Raw genomic sequence first — 19,490 nt, 5'->3', positions numbered from 1 at the left:
ACTCCTCGGCTCGTCTTCCCCTCGCTCCACGGCTGTGACTGCGAGAGGAAGGCATCGGCCGCCTCTCCCACTGCTTTGATGACCTTCTGTGATGTAATAGGCAGCTGAACTGCAAAGAGAATCAAGTGAAATAAAACACCACCAAGTGTGTCCCTTTCCCAGGGAAGGGCAGAGAGGTTTTGCAGGCTCTTGATTGGCATGCACAACCACAGAACCAAGCTCAAGCTTCAGTGCTCGTGGCAGACACCTTCGGGAAGTTTCCAGGACATGGTGGCCTGAAGGAGGCAACTGCAGAGACACAGAGGGCAGGAAGGGACACCTGGCTTCAGAGAAATGAGTCTGCTGGGTAAAATGAACACCACTCACTTTTGCATTCAGAGAGGATGTTCTAATTTCTTCTGAAAGTGATAAGAACAAATGAGGTTATTAATATGCCCCATTTTGAAAGCTGTTTCCTCATTCTTAAAAGCAAAATGAGTCATCTGTTTCTCTCACCATCCCTGAACAATAAAAAGAAGGTTCAGTGGTTCCACTGTGCGCCCTTATTCCACACACCTGACGTGAAGTCAGGCGGCCTGCGGACCACAGCCCACAGTGGAGGCTTGGGGGACGTGGGTACGTGCTCCCCTTCTGGTCCACCAGACATGGGCAGTGGGTGGGCCCCTCCATGGACATCGTATCTGGCACCTGGGCCTGGACATTTAATACCCATGGAGTGATCACTCCAGTGTGTTTATATGTAAGATGAGAATCTGTTTATAACAACAAAAACTGGCTAATTCCCTTATCAGACGTGAACAGATAACTGAAATAATGCAGAGTAGCCTAAGTAACATAATTTCCTAAATAGGAAAAAGGGCTGGATGGATGTCAAGGGCTTTATGCTGAGTGCAAAAGATGGGTCTCAAAAGGCCATAGACGTCATACCCAGCGTGACTCCGTTTCCACACCATTCCTGAGATGACTCCACTACAGAGATGAGACCAGAGCCATGATTGCAGGGTTACAGGTGGTGGGGGTGGGAAAGGGTGTGGCCATGAAGGGGCAGCATGAAGTGGTGAGTCAGTTCTCAGGGTAATTGCACAAACCTGAGAGTGTGATAAAATGGTGTATTGCCACACACCCTGTATGGATGGCAGTCTTCCAGTTTTGACATTGTATTATCGTTACGCAAGATATAATCATTTGGGGAAACTGGGTGACCTGCTGTGCTGTCTTTGTAATGTCCTGTGAACCTATGAATCTATAATTATTTCAAAATGAAAAGATTTTTTTTCTTTTTTTCAGAAAACCAGCACACTGTGATTAAGAGTAAGAAGGCAAGCCACAGGCTGGGAAAAATTTTTTTCCAATACATTGATCTGAGAAACGGCTCATATCCAAATATGTAAAGAGTTCCTACAATCCAATAAGAAAAAGACAAAGAACTCAATAAAAATGGGCAAAAGAGGATATCCAAGCATCCAATGACCATTTGAAAAGGTATGCAAAATCATTTTTCATCAGAAAAATGCAAATTAAGACCACAATGAGACACCACTGCAGACTTGTCAGAATGACTAAAATTTAAGAGATCCAGGATATCAAGTCTGATGAGGATATGGAGCAATTAGAATTCTCGGATGTCTCAGATGGGAATGGAAATCGGATCAGCCACTTTGGAAAACTCTGGAGACTGAGTCCCCCGGAAGCTGACTCTGTGATGGAGATCAGCCTGTAGGAAGTTTATTCGGGAGTGTGTTTGGGACCAGCACCTGGGAAAGGAGAGGAAAGGGAGGAGCAGGAAGGAGGTTGGGCAGAGGGCACAGTGGGCTGCCAGGCAAATGCAGGGGGGACCTCACAGGGAGCTCTCAAGCCAGGGTGGCCGCTCGGAGTTGTTCTGAGTTGGGGAAGGGGCTCAGTTTTATACCTCAAATTGGTTGTCAGTGATGGATTGGGCCCTGGAGGTGGGCTGGCCAGGTGAGGAGGTGTGGCCTTGGGCAAGGCCCTCTCCCCAACCAAGGCAGTTCCCAAAGGGGGCTGCCTGTGGAGGGCTGTCCGCCACCCACCCTCCCAACAGCGAGGGAAATAGTGCTTCAGGCCCGAGAGGGACCTGAGTGGCCATTGTGGCTGCACCACCATCCACCCCTCATACCGCTTGGATTCACTGCTTCATAAAGCTTTCAGGAAAGCTCCTCCAAAATTCGGATAGACCTCTCTTTGGACAAACGGTAGTCTCTGCTGTTTTGCTGGGATGGATACCCACCTTCCCCATCTCCTATGACCCGATCTGGATTTCCTTCACCATCAGTTAGCAACTCTGCTGGTCTCAGTGGCTTCTCTGCTGGTGTGACCCAGATCCTCACTCCTGAGCAGGCTGAGTCCCTGCTTACCATGCCCTTCTCAGGCCAGGGTTGCTGCAGCTGTCCTTTTAACACCACAATTGGGCACAGGAGTATCAAGAGGCACCCAAATGGGTCACCTGGATGTCAATTATGTTCCTCCCTGCCCTCCTCCTGATGACCTGGATCAACTATTTCTGCCAGAATGGTGGTTTCTTTTCTTGCCAGTTGGTCTCTTGGCAGAAGGAGCGTAAAAAGCTCAGGCAGCAGCCATGGTTCAATGGTGCTCCTGCTGCATCCCCTGGTGGAAGGGTGCCCTTCTGGGAAGCAGAACCTCTAAATCCACAGAGCCCAGGGTGGCAGGGACAGAGCATGAAGTCTCTCAGGGCATCACTGGGAGTCATAGAATGTGAGGCCTTCCTCCTCCCACCCCTTGGTTCCTGGACCAACGTACTCAATCTACTGGGGACGCAACACCATATAAATGTCACTGATATAGAATGCATGTTGGGTCCCGGAAGATGGCATCTATCCTTGCAAGGGACCACCTCCAAACTGGCAATTTAGCTGTTCCTTCAACAGGTTGTCCCATCACTCTATCAGGCTTTCTGCTTCTGGGTCGTACGGCATTTGATATAACTAGTAGACCCCGTAGTTGTGTGCCCACTCACATAGTTGCTTTGGTGTGAAGTCTGGCTCACTCTGTAGACCTCGGGTAGTAGAGCTGGCTTCGACTCTGTGGGCAGGACAGACAGACCCGTAACCAAATATGTATCTATTATTGTCAAAATGAAGCACTGCTGCTTCCAGGATGACAGAGGTCTAATGCAATCGAGTCACTGCCCCCGAGTCACTGGTTGACCTACTTGAGAGGTGGCGCCATATCAGAGGCTCATCCTTGGTCACTGTTGCCAACAGCTTGGACATTCGACAAGCAGCATGGGCAAGATCGGCCTTTGTAATGGGAAGCATGCTGTTGGTACCACACACAGCCTCCATCCCTCCTGTGGCTCCTCCATTCATTCATTCATTCATTCATTCATTCTCCATTGTTCTGGCACTCTCATGGCCAATGACAGAGGCTGACTCATGCCATGGATTTTAAATCTTCCTTCCAGGGTGGGTGTTACCATGAAATACTAAGATCTCCTCACTTCAAGTTCATTCCCAGGTGTCCATCCCCATCCCCTCGCCCAAGACTTTTTTGTCCCTAACTTTCCTATCCATCTCCTTGCAAACGTTTAAGCAGCTGGCCCAGCCATTTGCCACTGCCCATGGGTCTCTGTGGATTCTAACCTCTACCACTTCTCTCGCCACACAAAGTCGATGACCAGATTCACTGCCCAAAGCTCTGCTCAGGGAGAGCCATTCCCCTCGCTGCTGTCTTCAAGTTTGCTTACAGCTGTGAGCTGTCAGCTGGTTTTGGCTTATGCTCACCTCCAAACCAATCATTTGTGAACTGAATTTAGGCTTTTTTCTCCCCTGTCACCTGGTCATAAGGGATCCCCCGTGTGGCCATAGGTGTGAGCTGAAGGAGAAGCAATTGCCAAAGAGGGCTGGCAGCTGGCACCAGTCCCAGGAGCGAGGAGGAACCATCTGAAGGAGACGCTGAGGGATGAGCTGCAGCGTCCTCCAAAGTATCAACAGCAGCTGAGCACGTGCCTGCCCCATCGCCCAGACACGCCCCTCCTAGGGACCTATGGGCTGAGCGTGTGCCTGCCCCATCGCCCAGACACGCCCCTCCTAGGGACCTATGGAGAAGAAATGGGCACATAGGTACAACAACAGAAAATCACATAACAATTTTCACCAAAGCTTTATTCCTAACTGCCTCAAGCTGGACACAGCACAAATGTCCGTCAACAGGAGAAGAGATCAATAAATGAGGAGTATAGTCATCCAACACAATGTAAACCACAACATTAAAGACCAACGACTGATGTGCACAATAACGCGGATGAATCTTACACACCTCGTGTTGAGTAAAAAGCCAGAAGCGAATGCTGCCTGACTCATTTCTCGCGTTTATCGAGGACAGGCAGAACTAACTCAGGTGCTCGAAGTAAGGATGCCCTTTCCTTCTGGTGGGCTTGCTGGGCATCGCTGGGGAGCTTTCTAGGGTGGGGGAAGTATTTTGTATCTTGATCTGGATGTTGATTACATTGATGTATGTTTATATACATGTATGTGAGATTCGTGAAGCTATACACATAGATTCGTATACTTTACACATTTGACCTTTTTTGGTAGTATCTTATATCTCAATTTTAAAAGAACAAATAAATGGCATGTGCAAGTTAAACAGAAAATAAAAGTGCACAATAAGAAGAGACAGTATGCAGTTCCTAATGTGTGGCACCTCTGCTTTGACCTGCTCAGCCGTTTTTACAGGGCAAAGCCCCAGGGCGTAAGTCCGCTGAAAGTCCTGCTCTGCAGTCGATAAGTTACTTAGAGTCACAGTGTCATGATCCGATTCTTTTTTGGGTCCTGGGGTTTCTGCTCAGCTGCACTTTCCATCTACAGCAGCGTCTTCTCTCTGACCTTCCTGGAATAATTTCCATTTCTGGAGCAAACTGCATTCTACAAAATATAAATATGCTCCAGGTCCCTTCCGTTACCTCTAACGTTCTGCCTGGCTGGCGTCCTCTCTCTGGCTGTTGTACTGGGAGCATCTGATGTCACTATTCCTCAGCTGTTTTCCATCCCCGTCACTTCCCTTCCCCCTCCCCAGAGCTCTCTGTGTGAGTGAGTTAGCCGGGCTCCGTAATCAGATATTTAAAGGAACCAGCTTCTTTTGAACCGAGGCGATTTTTTCTACACAAAATTAACCCAGTTAACACCGTGGTACGAGTTATCTACAGCCTTGTTCCCATGGTGACTGCGCCAGGCAGTGATCTGTCAGTGTCGGGAGTAGACAGGTGCGATAGGGGCATTCTATTCAAGTGATTTAACCATTTTCTTCATCTGTAAAATAGAGAAATAAGAGGCGATAATAGGATTGCTGTGGGAATCATGTCAATAGATATAAAACTCTAAAACAGTTCCTGACAATGGTGAGGACCTTAAGGAGAATTCTGATCAGAACCATAATGCTCACTGAGCATGTGCAGAACACAGCCATAGAAACCAACAGCAGGAAAACGTCTCCTGTGCAAACAAACGTGCCTCACCCGGGAAGGACGGGTCCCACACAGAAACGGTCTGCTGTTGTCAACAGGCCAAAAACAGAGAGAATGCTGTAAGTTACGTAGAGAGAATTTCTTTAAAGACTGAATCAATTATTAAAGATGTACGTGATGAGTAGGCAGGATAATATCAAGGAGCTCTAAATTATTTACACTTTATTGCTCTCAGTCTGTTGGCATCTGACAAGCCTCGTCTTCCATCGGGGGATCCTGCAGAGTGTTCTCGGCCCAGAAGATTTTCTGACGATGCATCTGCTTTGGAAGATGTTGAAGCATCTTACTCACCTAAAGCAATCAGTCCTTGACTTCCCCATCACGAGGATTCTGCATTTAGGACCATGTTCTCTCAGGTTGCAGCTGCGCCTTCTGCTCTAAGATGCGTGAAGGGAGGAGATGTCTGCCAGGAACGTGGTAGTTCTGCGTGTACGATCAGCTCTACCGTTTCTGCAAATCTTGATGAAATGGCACAAACAGTATTAGGGAGGTCTCACCTTCCAGAGGCACCTTACTGCTGCTACTGGGCCACCTCCTGGGGCCTTGAGTTCCAAATGGTCCACATATGCCCTCAGGCTGCGTTGTGTTAATTCCAGCTAAGCCACTCCTGTGTCGTGCCTACACATCTCCTGGGCCAGATGCGTGCACATGGGAAGGGGACCGAGACGTCCCCATGGTACCAGCTGCGCAAACATGAGAAGGGGGAGGTGTTTGTGAACAGCTATGAAGAGAATTTTGACAAGGGACAAGGGCTCACTGAGTGCCCTGGGTTCGTTCTCATCTTTAACATAGAACTCCCACGCAAATCAGTTGTGGGTGCCTCTTGAGCACCCCAGATTCCCACCCTTGCTCTGCCTCCCCCAGGGTGAGAGGTTACGGGGTCCCAGCAAAGGTCAGATGCCTCGGATGGGTTCTAGAAGAATCCAACCCATCCACTATTTTTTACGTCAAATTTTCCTCCAGCCTGCAGAGGCCTGGCTGTGAGAAACAGCCTCACCCCAGGATCTGGGCGGATGCGGGCGGCGGGCGTGGTGGGGCAGGAGACAGGAGGGTTGCGTGGGTTTCTCTTTGACTACTGCATCCTGAGGAAGAGGTTTGCACTCTAGGAATCTCAATGTCAAGATGCTTACCTTGACTGGCATCCTTTGGATTAAGGAAGAAAGCAGGAATTTGAGAGAGATGGTTAGAAACCTGAATGAGGGGCCATCCATAGCCTGTATTTATTTTCTTTTTGTAACCCCACCATCATCTCTGGGCATCTGATTTCGTCTTGACATGTTAGCGAGCTACAGTTGGTCCGAGTGACTCTAAGGGGCCTGCAGATTTTTAGAGGATATAGAGGAGGGGCCTGAAGTTCTCAGTCCTAATCCTCCAGAGGGCCTGGCGAGGCCTTGCGAATCTAAGCACCACCTCCTCCCTTGGTGGGGTTTGAACAGCCGGCAGAACCGCGGGTGGGTCTGCTTGGGCAGGTCTGGGCTGTGCTCAGGAGGCCATGGTCTGTTCCCCGGAATGAGGTGGGGACCAGAAGCTTCAGCGAGACCAGGGATGGAGCGGCCCCCCTGAATGAGTTCTTACACGGCCACAGCAATCCTCTGTCTAACGTCGATTTCCAGACTCAGGAAGATCCCTATTCAAATGAACTAATTCCAGAGAACATCCCCAGATTAATTAAGCGTGGATGGCTCTTCCTGTTCCTCTGGATCAGAGCAGGCGCTCTCGCTGCCCTGTCCCACCCACCCGGCCCTGCAGGGTGATGGGGGTCCTGCCATTCACCACCTCCCGGGCCTCTCTCTCTCTCTCTCTCTCTCTTTCTCTCGGAAAGCTCTCCAAATCCTCTGCCCGTCTTTCCCCAAGATCCCTGACCTTTCTTAATTCGACATCCCGAACGATCCCTGACCTGTTGCTCTTGCTCCTTCCAGGACTCTGGCTGTGGCCCTGCCAGGCCTCAGGTCCTATCTGCCAGCAGGCTGGCTGACCCCTTAATGTGACTGACCGCTTTGGATTCTTAAGCCTCAGGTTCTGCTCCCCTCAGACTTGGGAAGCCTTCTGTGTCTTTGCCCTCGTTCTGGGATGGTGCCTTAGGTCCGGGAGGGCTCTTCGGGATAAATCTCAGCCTTTTTCCTTCAGAAAGAGGCCTCCAGACTGCTCTCCTTCACTCCCTCCCTCAACCTTAGTTCCTGCCCACAGCAGCCCTGAGCTCGTCTCCAAGAGAGTGCGGGGGGTCCGGGAGGGGAGGACAGGCCAGACCCCACCTAGACGTCTCCATCCCTTGCTCCATCCGTGGCCCTGGAGAAGGGGCTTGGACGAGTACGGAGCCCCAAGGAGGGAACGTTGCCCCTCCCAGCAGGTCTCTGTCTTTCCTGAAAATGGCAGCTCTGCATCCCACGGATATGGGCGCACAGCCTTCCCGGCTCTGAGTGGGGGTGGCCTCCTGCACGTGGGGGCCGGGATGGCTGGGGACTTGGGCCCCTTGTTACTGCTAAACTCGGCACTGCCATCCCTTTATGTAAACGGTCTCAGAGGCGCATCCTGTTACTCTCCCCGCTTTACAGGTGGGGCCCCTGGGACCCAGGAAGTGACAGACTCGGCCTGAGGCTCCAGTCTGACCCAGAGCTGGGACACCTGCCCTCACCCGAGCTGGGGCCAGTCAGCCATTCCCTGACTGCCCTGCCCTGGCTCCTTGGCCGTCAGATTGGCTGGGAAGAAGCGTCAACTGTCCGAGGGGAGGGGACTCGGAGCAAATGGGCGCTCACAGGCTGGATCAGAACAGCAGCATGCTTTGCCCATCAGCCTGGTCCTCGCTCCCCTGTGGAAGCCCCGATCGCTGGGGCGGGCGTCTGGGCCCCCACCACGTGCTCGCTGCAAGAGGGTCATGCTGGTGTCCGTGTACTCGGTGCAGCTTGTTGGGTTCAGTTTTGAGTGTTTTCATTTCTTTGTCCCCAGGCAGAATCGGATCCAGCCTTTCCGCCCCTCCCTCCTGGGAGACACTGCCCTTCTCTCCTCCATAAGAGATCCCTGGGGGCCTGAGCCTGCCCAGCCGCCTCCTGTTTCCCCTCCGCCACTCTGTGCGTCCCCCTGGACCAGCGGTGCCTGGAGCATGACGGACAGTCAACAATGTTTGTTGAATGAATGCATGAATGAATGAATGCAGCTTTCCGTATGCGGAATCATGGCCCCTGACAGAGCTGCTGTTAGGATCCCTTGGAAGGGAGCCCCAGGCTCAGTGCCAGGTTGGAGGATGGTGGCAAGTGCATTGTGCTGACTGTTGTCTCTGTGGACGGCTTCTGGTTCCTCCCAGACCCTCCCACGCCTGACAAACGGAAGCCCACGGGCTCACAGTCTCGCGGCAGCCGGGGCGAGGCGCTGGGGAGCACTGGACTGTGCCCCCCGCCCACCCTGTCCATGCAGGGGCCTGGAGAAGCTGACCTTTGTCCTTAGAGCCAGTGTGACCGCCTCACGTTCATCTTGAGCCTCCGGGCAGGGCGCCTGGGGGTGGGGGGACCACCACATCAGGTGCCGATTCCTTGTGGCAACTGGACTTCACTCCCAGCTCCGGAGCGGAGAGGAAGGCCTGATGGAGACGCCGGGCAGAGCATGTGATTTATAGCCCCTCCATCACCGAGAAGGACCGGCCTCGCTGAGAGAGGCTTTTAAAGATCCCTCGGCTGGGATTTGCCTCACCACCCCGTCTTCCGCTGGGCCTGACCATACAGTCGCTTCTGGTACAAATTCCACTGTCACAGGACAGCTCGGCTCTCTGTTCCTCTCCCCTCCACTCGACCCACCCCCTAGCCTGACTCATCTCTTCTAGAACCTTCTCTGTCCTTCTACGTGTGATTTACTAAGTGCGTTTCCCAGCCAGCTCCCAGACGCTGGCTAGAAAGACCAATTTACAGGAACAAAATGTCCCCGAGTTATTGCCGGGTCACGGTCCAAACTTCATTTGAGGATCAGCTGTGGGAATTGATGTTTTTCTCATAGAAACAACAGTGGTGGAGGGGGCTCAGGGTGTCCTCTGAAGACATTTCGTCCTTGATGAAGCTGAACTGTAACACAGACAAGGGGTCTAGACACAGAATGTCTGTGTGGTACAGAAGTGGGGGGTAGGAGGAGAAGCAGGAGAAGCAGGGGTGCTCCCCCCCTCTTTGTTAAGGCAGTTCTAATCCTGGGCCACAGTTCATAATAAACAGGTCTTGTGCATGCAGCCTCTTGTGGCCTTAGATCCAGAAAGGATTGGGGTTTGGAGTCTGACCCATGTTAAACAAACTCATACCAGCTTGATGTATTGACCAGAATGGCAGGTTACTCACCAACATTGCTGGCTCTCGAGCTCCCGGGGGAGCAGGCTGCTCCCTGTGCGTTCCCTTCTTGGAAGCGAATCTGAACGGGAGCTGTGGCAAGCCTCCCCCCGTCTGGATCAGGGCTTCCACTGGCGCAGGCTGGGCACGCCTCCCCGGGCCCCGCCCTTCTGCCCTCCGGCCCCAGCATGCGTGTGGAGACTCAGAGCTTGCATCATCCGCTGCCCCTTTCCTAGACCTTCGGGCCCCGTGCTAGGCACCACCTTGCTCTCACTGCAGTGATTTCTTCAATCAGGTGAAAGCCAAACTGGTCGGCCCGGGGGCCCTCTGATTCTTTAAAGTGGGTGTAGCATCGCTTGCTGCGTTCTGACCGAACACATGTGGATTTTGTAGTTTAACCCAGCAGGAAACAATTTAATTTGTGTTACTGGGGACCCTTCAACTGGATGTTTCCAACCTCCCCGACAGTGTTCCATCTCTACCTTCAACTGCAGACCCCACCCCTCTCTCGTGTGTGTGTGTGGGAGGCAGGGGAGAAAGTAGAATCAGGCCATCTTATTCCATAAAATCCTCGAAATTCAAAATACCTGCTGTCTCAAATCCTTTTCAGAAGTAGTGGGAATATAAAGTAGAACAAAATACGTGAATAAATATAAAGAGTCGTTTATTACCTTTCATCCTTAGCAGAAACTCCCGTTAGAGCAAATGATCTCAGCTGGATGTTTAAAAAAAGTTGGACAAATTAGTTTATACTAATGTGTGACTGACTAACTGATACCTCTAATAACATCCTGGGAGTTTTTCGTCTTTTTAAAAGAGGGTATACAGTGATATGTATGCATCTCTAACCAGAATTTCAGGCAGGATAAGCAGCTATTTCACAGAGCAGAAGGGTTTGGGGAGTATTGTGGGAAGGAGATCAGGTTCAGCACCGTCTTTTGCTCTGGAGTCCAGCTTCCCTCAGCTGTTCATAGCATCTTCTTCTCTCTCTGAACTCCAGTCCCAGAGATTCACAAGGCTCCAAGGTTTGTCACAAAGTTCCCGTGGCAGAACGCTCAGGACCACTGGTGTGTGTGGGGGGTCTGGCTGCTCAGGGGCGAGCGAGGGCAGTGTCGGCCATCTGTGCAGATCCTCCGCCAGCTCACCTTGACCTTTCATCCGTCTCTTTCCAAATGCCCCACTTCATTTCGTTTTTGGTGTTGCTTTTGCGGACAAGCTTGGCACCCCGAGGGCTGAAGCATCTCCCTGGAGCGGCTCCCGTCCGTCCCCTCTCCTGCCTCACAGGCCTCCACTCCCAGGGGCCCGCTGGACCGACACCTGCTTGTTCCCCAGCAGCTCGGTTGATGCTGACTTTGCTGGGTCAGCCTCTCTGTCCTCCTGCCCCTGCTTGGGAGGAACTCCTGTACCAGCTACGAGAACCCTGGCCACAGGCCTCGCCCACAGTCCCACAACCCCGGTGCTCTGACCCTTGCTGGGGACAGTCAGAGAGGCCCTGGCGGCTGCTCCTGACCGACCCCCAGGAGATGAGCTGAATGGCGTCTCTCCCAGATGGCTGGCGACATCACGTGCCCGTCCCACCCCTGGACTAACCCCCAGCCCTGTATCTGGGCTGAGAACAATGGCCCCTCACCAGGCAGGTCTGGGAAATTATACGGAACAAGGTTTGGGGTTTTTTCCCCAGCCTTTTCACTGATACTCTCACACTACAAGTGTCCTGCTTGTGAGATCTGACCTGGGGGCCTCTGCTGTCCTTTTGTCCTTGAGTCTTGGCCCCAAACAAGGCTGCCCAGACGGGACGTGGATGCTGGGGACATGACTGCAACCGGGGACGTGCCACAGGAGCCTACCCTTCCTCTGGTCGAGGGCAAGTGAGTTTCTGCGCAACCACCCCACTGCGTTACATAGGTCCTCTGTCACCAGTTCCCAAGAAGCCCGGTTCCTGGTTCAGCATCCCGTGGTTTAGCCTCAGGAACACGCAAAAGGTCATCGCATTTGTGTCTGAAAGTTTAAGAACCAGTGTTGCCAGGATCAAGAAGTTAGAAATGCTCCCACATGTGGTTACTCTTGACAAATCAGTTTGTAGACTCATTCAGCAGACACGGTTGGGGACCTACTGTGTGCTGGGCCTCAGGGACGCTGCGGTGAATAGGGAGGGGGTGTCTGCTCTCCCGGACCCCATGACAGCCTTCAAGGAAAAAGGATCCTGGTGCTCTTTTCTGGAAGGCAGAAGACTGAGCCTTCCCAGAGGCCGGCGCCCGGTTCGTCTGTCGTGAGCACATGTGGGGGTCCTCACCTGGCTTCTCCTGCCGGGTTGTAGACCCGTCGGGGGCACACATGGATGCGTTTCAGCCTCTTTCCGCAGAGTCCTCTCTGTGCTTTCTGAATGCTGGGCTCGCTGCTCTCTTGTCACCCTTCTCGTGAGTGTGACGGCTGGTGCTGCTGAGTGCTGACTGAATGCCACACCCCCGCATTCACAACCTCACTTTTCTCTCTCTCTCTTTTTTTTTTTTTGCTGGGCAAGATTTGCCCTGAGCTAACATCTGTTGCCAATCTTCCTCTTTTTTTTTCCCTCCCCAAAGCCCCAGCGCATGGCTGTATATTCTAGTTGTAAGTCCTTCTAGTTCTTCTGTGTGAGCCACTGCCACAGCATGGCCACTGACAGATGAGTGGTGTGGGTCTGCACCTGGGAACTGAACCCAGGCCACCGAAGCAGAGCACGCCCAACTCTAACCACTAGGCCATCAGGGCCGGCTCCGCCATCTCCCTTTACCAAACCACAACCTGACAAGGAAGCTGCCCTCAGGGACCCCATGAACACCGTCCTTACCTTGGCCTGCACGGCCCAGCGGCAGCCTGCCCAGCTGCAGCTCCTCCTCCCTTCCCCTTGGCTCCTAGCTCTCAGCCACCCCCGCCCCTTGCTGGTGGCCACACCCCGCGGGCTCCCTCCTCAGGCTGGCTCTTGACTCACCCACAGCTCCAGAGAGGCGCCCCGACCCTCTGAGACAGCCAGCTCCTGGGCTCCCCCGCTCTCGCCCCGCTCTGTTTGCTTCGTGGCCCTCACCACTACCCCACAGATCACGTCTCTGTGGTTCGTCTTCACTACCTGTTTGTTAACATCTGAATGCCAACTTCACTTGGGAGGGCTTGGTCCGTCTGGTCCCGAGCTGCATCCTCAGCACCCGCCTGTGCTCCCACCAAGTGGGTCCTCGACCAAGATTTGTTCGATCAATGAATCTCCACTTTATAGATGGGGATGCGAAGCTTAGAAAGATTAAGTGACTTGTTCAGGCCACATAGCTAGGAAATGCCAGAGACGGGATTTGAATCCACGTCCTCTGATGCGAACAGCCACATTTGGAACCAGTCTGTGTGTATCTGTGTTCTTCTCCATGAGGCGCTGAGATTCTCCGTGACAAGGACCGTTTGTTTAATATCTTTAGCCTGGATGCTTACAGAGTCTGACACTTGGGGCGGATTTTATAAATGTTGGATGAAAAATATGCAGTCAGCCAACGGATGGCAGCTCGAACAGGCAGAGAGGCACACTTCCAATGGGACCACAGTATAGATGACGCACGAGGCCTAAGGAACGCGGGGGGGACAGCAAAGTCCCCCTCTGCACAGTTAAACTGCCGGCGCTAAGGGGCTGGCTAGGCTGTGTGGAAAACGAAGTCTGGCGAGTGAGCGTTATCGCTGCGCCTTCCCCTTCAGCAGCCGGAGGCCAGAGTCGAGGCCCCAGACCCTGCCTCAAGGGCACTGCAAGTGTCAGTGCCCGGGATGCTTTGCTGACCATCCAGAGGCTCCAGGGTGATGCTGGAGCCGTGGTAAAAACGTGCTGTCTTCACAATGGGGACAGATGGCGAGCTGGCAGCTCCATAAAGTGGCCGCAGGGCTTCCCACTGGTTCTGCTGTCCACCAGGCAACAGACGCAACGTTCAAGTTTGCTGAGAGGGTTTGACGGAAAGGATCCCAAGGAATCTGGAGGTGTCTGAGCAACAGGAAAGATGTCTCTGGCTACTTCACTGTAGGACTCTGGACTCTCACGTGTGAACAACAGTTTGGTACAATGACCAGTTGTTCTGGTTTTCAGAGCTCATCCCTTCTCCTTTCTAACCTTGCGGCTCCTTGGCACAGCTCTCCTGCTTTCCTCAGTGCAGGGAAGCGGGAGGGAGATGGGACCACAGCCCTCCCTTGGGATCGGCCCTGGGGAGTCAGGACCCTCCGATGGTCTCAGCTGGCCCCCTGGAGGGGTGTCCGCCATTGCGTCCCAGCATCAGAGCTGTGCCGGGTGGACGCATAGCTCCTCTCCACCGGAGAGATGTGGTCACTTACACTGTGTCCCCTTTGTGGGCTGAAATGATTGGCGTCCTTCGCTCCCAGCCGTTTCACATGCCCTCCTCCCTCCTCTCTCCTCCTCATCATCCCGCCCTTCTTGTTGTTGATGTTCCTTAGCTCTCAATCACAGATGTGCTGCCCAACGGGAGGGTATCACTCCAGGGAAGCAGCATCTCCAAGCGTGAGTGCTAGTCTCTCTAAGGCGCTTTCTGAATTAAACCAGGGGGTTTCCCAGCCTCTCGGACACCTGTTCTTTCTGTGGGAAGATAGAGCAGATCTCTTGCTATGAAACTGCAAGGGAGGAAGCAGCCGTCTTTCTCTGCCCACCCAGAGCCTCCTGGAGCCCTGGCACCGGCTCAGAGGTCTGAGAACGGCAGAGCGGGGAGGTGTGGCCCTGACGTGGGAGGCCGCTGCAAGTGCTGGCGCCCGTGCTGAGAGGGCTGTGTTTTCCTTTGTGGTTTGTACTTCATGCCTCATATTTTAGAAATAATTCTCTATGCTGAGTTCACTCTCTCCTAGATTGCCTTCTAAAAATATTTTAGTTTTACCATGCACGGTTATGTCTTTGACCCACATGGAATTGATTTCTGTGTATGGTACGAGGTAAGGAAGGACCAGGTTTCCTTCTTCCTTATGAAAAACGGTCGAAACCCCATTTGTTAAGCAGCTCCTCCTCTCCCCACTGATGTGCGAAGCCTGTCGTTACAAACCCAGTTTCCGTATCGCAGGAGTCTGTTCCGAGGCTCTGAACCAGCGAAACCCTGGGCCGCCGAAGCGGAGCGCATGAACTCAACCTCTCGGCCACGGGGCCGGCCCCTCTAATGTCTCTCAGTAAATTTTTATAATTATAATTTTCTCCAAAAAGGGCGTGACATCTGTTTTTGCAATGTCCTTTTAGTTATCCCATTTTTTGCTCTTATTGTAAATAACATCTTTAAATAAATTGCATTTTTTATTTTGGCTAATGCATAGAAATACAATTGATTTTTGAATATTGATTTTGCATCCAGCAACCTTGCTACGAATTCTAATAATTTATCAACAGAGTCTCAGGATTTCTTTGCGAACAATGATAGCGTCTACAAATAGTGAGAGTTACATATTCTTTTCAAATCCTTGTACTTTGTTTTCCCTTTCAATCTGTGTGGACAGGCTCTCTGGTCCAGTGCTGAAAAGGAGCAGTGAAAGCGGATCTTGGTGTGTTTCCTGATCTCGAGCAGCCCACCAGGAAGAAGGTTGTTCGCTGTAATTTGTGTTTAAGAAGTTTCTTTTTTGGGCTGGCCCGGTGGTGGAGTGGTTAAGTGCACACGTTCCGCTTTGGTGGCCAGGGGTTTGCCAGTTCAGATCCCGGGTGCGGACATGTCACCACTTGGTAAGCCACGCTGTGGTAGGTGTCCCACATATAAAGTAGAGGAACATGGGCATGGATGTTAGCTCAAGGCCAGTCTTCCTCAGCAAAAAGAGGAGGATTGGCAGCAGATGTTAGCTCAGGGCTAATCTTCCTCCAAAAGAAAAAAAAGCAGCAGTTTCTTTTTATTCCAAGTTTAAGAGGAGTTACACTTTTTGTTAGAGCTGAGTGGGTGTTATATTTTCTCAGCAGCTCTTTCTGCATCTCCTGGGATGGTCATGCATTTACTCTCATAGTTTATTAATAGGATGGACGGCATAACCACCTTTTTAGGGTTAAACCAATCTTCCGCTCTCGGGACACACCCCACTTGGTGTGATGCCTTCTCTTCTCCACACGTTGCAGAATTCAGTTTGCAGTGTTTTGTTTAGGATTTTTGCACCTACTTTTACCAGCTATCTTGGCCCCGTCTCCCTTTCCTTTCCCTTCCGGGTGTGTTACTGTGTATATTCTGGACTCGGATGAAGCACGTCCTCTTTCTTGACTGTTTCCTTCTACAGTTTCATGGAGGTGTAATTGACAGACAGCAAAGTTCACCCTTGCTAAGTGTTCAACTTGATCAGTTTTGGAAAAATGTACACAATATGCAACTGTCACCACAATCACGTTTTAGAATACTTCCATCACCCTGAAAATCGTAGACAACGTACTCTTGGCTCTCCCTTTTTTATGCGGGTGTCAGTCTGTGCCTTGGTTGGAGTGCTCAGTGCGTCCACATTAACGTAAAAATTGATGTGTGTGGGCGTAGATGCACCTTTTCGCTATTTCTTTTCCACTTGTCTGTCTGTCTTTTGTTGTCTGTCGCTGCAGGAACCTCAACTGCGGCTGTTGTGCTGCCCTTGGGGACCCTTGCTGGAGCAGATTAAGGAGCTGAGATGCAGGCCGTGGAGTCCATGGCTGTGTGGATGTGCTCTTTCTACTCTGATCAGAAAGAGTTCGTATTTCTACAGAATGGGCAATGAATATTCATCTACACGCCCCAGGGCCATGTTAACTTTCCGGCCCTCAGTCATAACAGATTCCAAAGAGACCTGGACTGTCTAGACATCCTTCTGAACATCACATCCATCTATCACATCATGCTGGTTAGAAAAAAGGAGCAAGAGGAGGCAGCACATTGAAGTCTATTTAAGACCCGTGGGCTCCAATGGGGTGGGAGAAAAACCTCGAGGATTCAGGAACCTGTCACTTCAGTAAAGGTTTTAGGGTGTAACAGTCAGGGATGTGCTCAGATGTCTCCACCGAAGTACAAGGAACATGATGGCGTATTGCGTCCCCGCCCACAGAGAAGGGAGTGCAGTGCCTGGCGCTGCTCTGGGTTCCAGAGACAAGACCCCCGCACAAGGAATACCGCTCTGGCCACACATCTGGTGGCCCAGCAGGCCGCCAGCTTTGAGCGGGACCCAGAAGAGGAAGGAGCTCTGCACGAGTCCAGGCTGCGGTGCAAGCAGTCGTGCCACGGAGGTCGTGCAACCCGGCAGGCCCTGTGGTGTTGGAGGGATCCGCGGTGGGAAAGGATGTGGTGTGGAACTATGGCAAGCCTCTGTGGGAGAAGGCAACACAGGCTCTGGGCTCTGCAGCCAGGTCACGACACTTGCAGCAGAGAAATACATGCCTTGGCCTGATATTGGGCCCTGGTAGACGCAGAGCGCTTGGTTATTTGGGGAACCAAAGGACCCTCCAGCCAGAACTACCCCTTCCAATATGGGGGTCTTCAGCTCTGTCCAGTCATACCTTTTGACAGGCCTGGCATCGATCTACCATAAAATGGAAACGTTATAGGTTTGAGCCTACGCGGGACGGAGAGCCCAAGTTAACTGCGTGAGCAGCCAGCCCACACTTCCCCGTCACTCGCTGTTGGTGTGGCAGCCCCTATCTCCCAGCTCACTCTGTGGCTGTAGGGAGGGTCTCAAGTGATCAGCTGAGGGGAAAGGAAGAGCCCGAACCTGGTGTGCAGTTGCGTTGACTTGTATGCAGAAAGGAGCTGGGAACAGATGGGGCTGCGTCATATCCACATTCAAGGGTGCCCTTGAAAGGCAGAGAAAGAGACAGTCTTCCCAGTAGGCAGAGCTGTAAGTGACAGTCCTGGTTATCCATTTTGAGTGGAGAGAGAAGTAGCATGAGGAAAGAATATATATACAGACTCCTGGATGGTGTCCAGTGGCCTGGTTGGTCAGGGACCTGGAAGGAAAACAGGAGGATCAGAGACAAGGCTAAGAGGGTTAGAGGCTTGTGCATAGACATGTGGGAGTGGGGACAGTGTGTGAAGATTCTTGTATCATGTTTGAACACACACCAGAAACCATCCTGCAGAAGAGCCACCAAATAACAAAGTAAACAAGATGATTCAGTTAGTTAACATTAGCCAACCTTGGTCGTCACCATCCCAGAACTGGCATGGTGGGCACGTGAACACAGTTGCCATGGTGGCAGAGAGGGAGGTGTCGGCTTGGCACCCACTTCACAGCAGAGAGTTTGTGGGAATGGACTCCTGACCATGGAAGCTGCTGGGTGTGTCTTACACTGCACCACACAGTGGCAGACAGCCACGGAACACAAGAATGGCCTCCGGACGACACAGCTGGACGCCCACTTGCCAAGGCCATTCTGACCACTGCTGTCTCTGAGTGTACGAGCTGACTGCAGCCACCAATTCTTAGCCCTCAACACTGGACCATTCCTAGAGTAGATCAACTGGCCTCTTTGCGGCAGGTTAAATGCTTTGAGATCCTTCCATCTTGGAAGGACCACAAGCTTTCCTTACGGGGCACACCTGTTCTGGTTATGGGTTTGCCTTTCCTGCCTACATAGCTTAAGCCAACCCCATTACTCACGGGCTTACAGAATGCCTGGTGCACAGGTGTGGAAAGCCATACAACATAGCTGTCCAAGGGAGCCGCCTCACAGCAGAGGACTTGTGGGAATGTGCTCTTGACCATGGAACCCACTGGTTGTATCACATACTGTTCCAGAGGGGGCAGGCGGCTTCACAGAGCACAGGAAGGACTTACTGGAAGCACAGCTTAGGCACCAGTTTAGAGGCAATACTTTGCAAAGATAGGTACCATTCCATAGAATGCACTATATACACCAAGTCAGAGGCCTCTATATGGCACTATGTTCCCAATAAGAAGACATGGGTCTTGGCATCTACTGGTGGAAGCAGGAGCGGCTCCACTTCCATTGCACCCAATCACCCATTGATGAACTTCGTGCTTTCCATCCCTACAACTCTGAGCACTGCAATGTCAGAGGTCCTAGTCTCTAAAGGGGTGCACTCTTGCCAGGGTACAGAGCAAACGTCATACTGACTACCAGCTACGGCTGCTGCCACAGCACATGGTCACCTGATGTCCAAGGTCCAGCAGGAAGAAAAGAGGAATCACCATCTTGGCAGAAGTAATTGACCCTGATCAGTAGAAGGAGGTCAGGCTGCTCTTACACACTGAGGCCTGGGAAGAATATAGGGGGAAGCCGGTTGATCCACTCAGGCACCTCCTGGTTCTCTCTTGTCCACTTTTCACTGTGAATGGACATATGCAGTGAGGCTGGCCTGAGAAGGCTCAAACCCCTCAGTGATAAAGGTGTGGATCACACCAGCAGGTAAACTGCCAAGACCTGCAAGAGAGCTGGCTGAGAACGGGGGAAACTTAGAACGGCCAGTGAAAGAGGGAGAGGACGAGAATCAGCTGCAGCTCCATGACCTGCTGCAGCAGGAGGGGCTGTCATCCCTCTGATCTCCCCCAGCCAAGTTTCTCCTGAAAGAGAGAGGCCCGTCGGGACCATGGAGGAGTTGCTCCTTGCACATACATGGGGAAGAGGATCCGTGCAGCACAAAGGGTGGTCTGTGGCAGCCACGGAGGTACACTGTGAAGGTCTCCTTCAGGAGAGCCTGTTGTAGTGACCTTGGTTGACTGACAGCTTCTAGCTACTGCTCCTTTGTATCTAC

At 52.1% G+C, this 19,490-nt stretch overlaps 2 long non-coding RNA genes across 2 annotated transcripts in view; both read right to left on the bottom strand.

Moving 5' to 3' along the window:
* Nucleotides 1-4,120: 4,120 nt before the first annotated feature.
* Nucleotides 4,121-9,283, bottom strand: LOC106838045 (uncharacterized). The gene is made up of 3 exons (XR_011506070.1): nt 8,927-9,283; nt 5,792-5,958; nt 4,121-5,285 (listed from the first exon to the last, which is right to left on the bottom strand). It is a non-coding gene; the product is annotated as an uncharacterized lncRNA (long non-coding RNA).
* A 1,180-nt stretch (nt 9,284-10,463) lies between these two features.
* Nucleotides 10,464-19,490, bottom strand: part of LOC106838044 (uncharacterized) — a 48,054-nt gene continuing 39,027 nt past the window's right edge. Inside the window, exon 3 of the long non-coding RNA XR_011506069.1 lies at nt 10,464-17,722. This is a non-coding gene — a long non-coding RNA (uncharacterized lncRNA). The remainder of the gene's footprint in view (nt 17,723-19,490) is intronic.

This window comes from Equus asinus, chromosome 9 (genome assembly GCF_041296235.1).
Source record: "Equus asinus isolate D_3611 breed Donkey chromosome 9, EquAss-T2T_v2, whole genome shotgun sequence".
NCBI lineage: Eukaryota > Metazoa > Chordata > Mammalia > Perissodactyla > Equidae > Equus > Equus asinus.
This window is presented reverse-complemented; position numbering and strand designations above follow the sequence as displayed.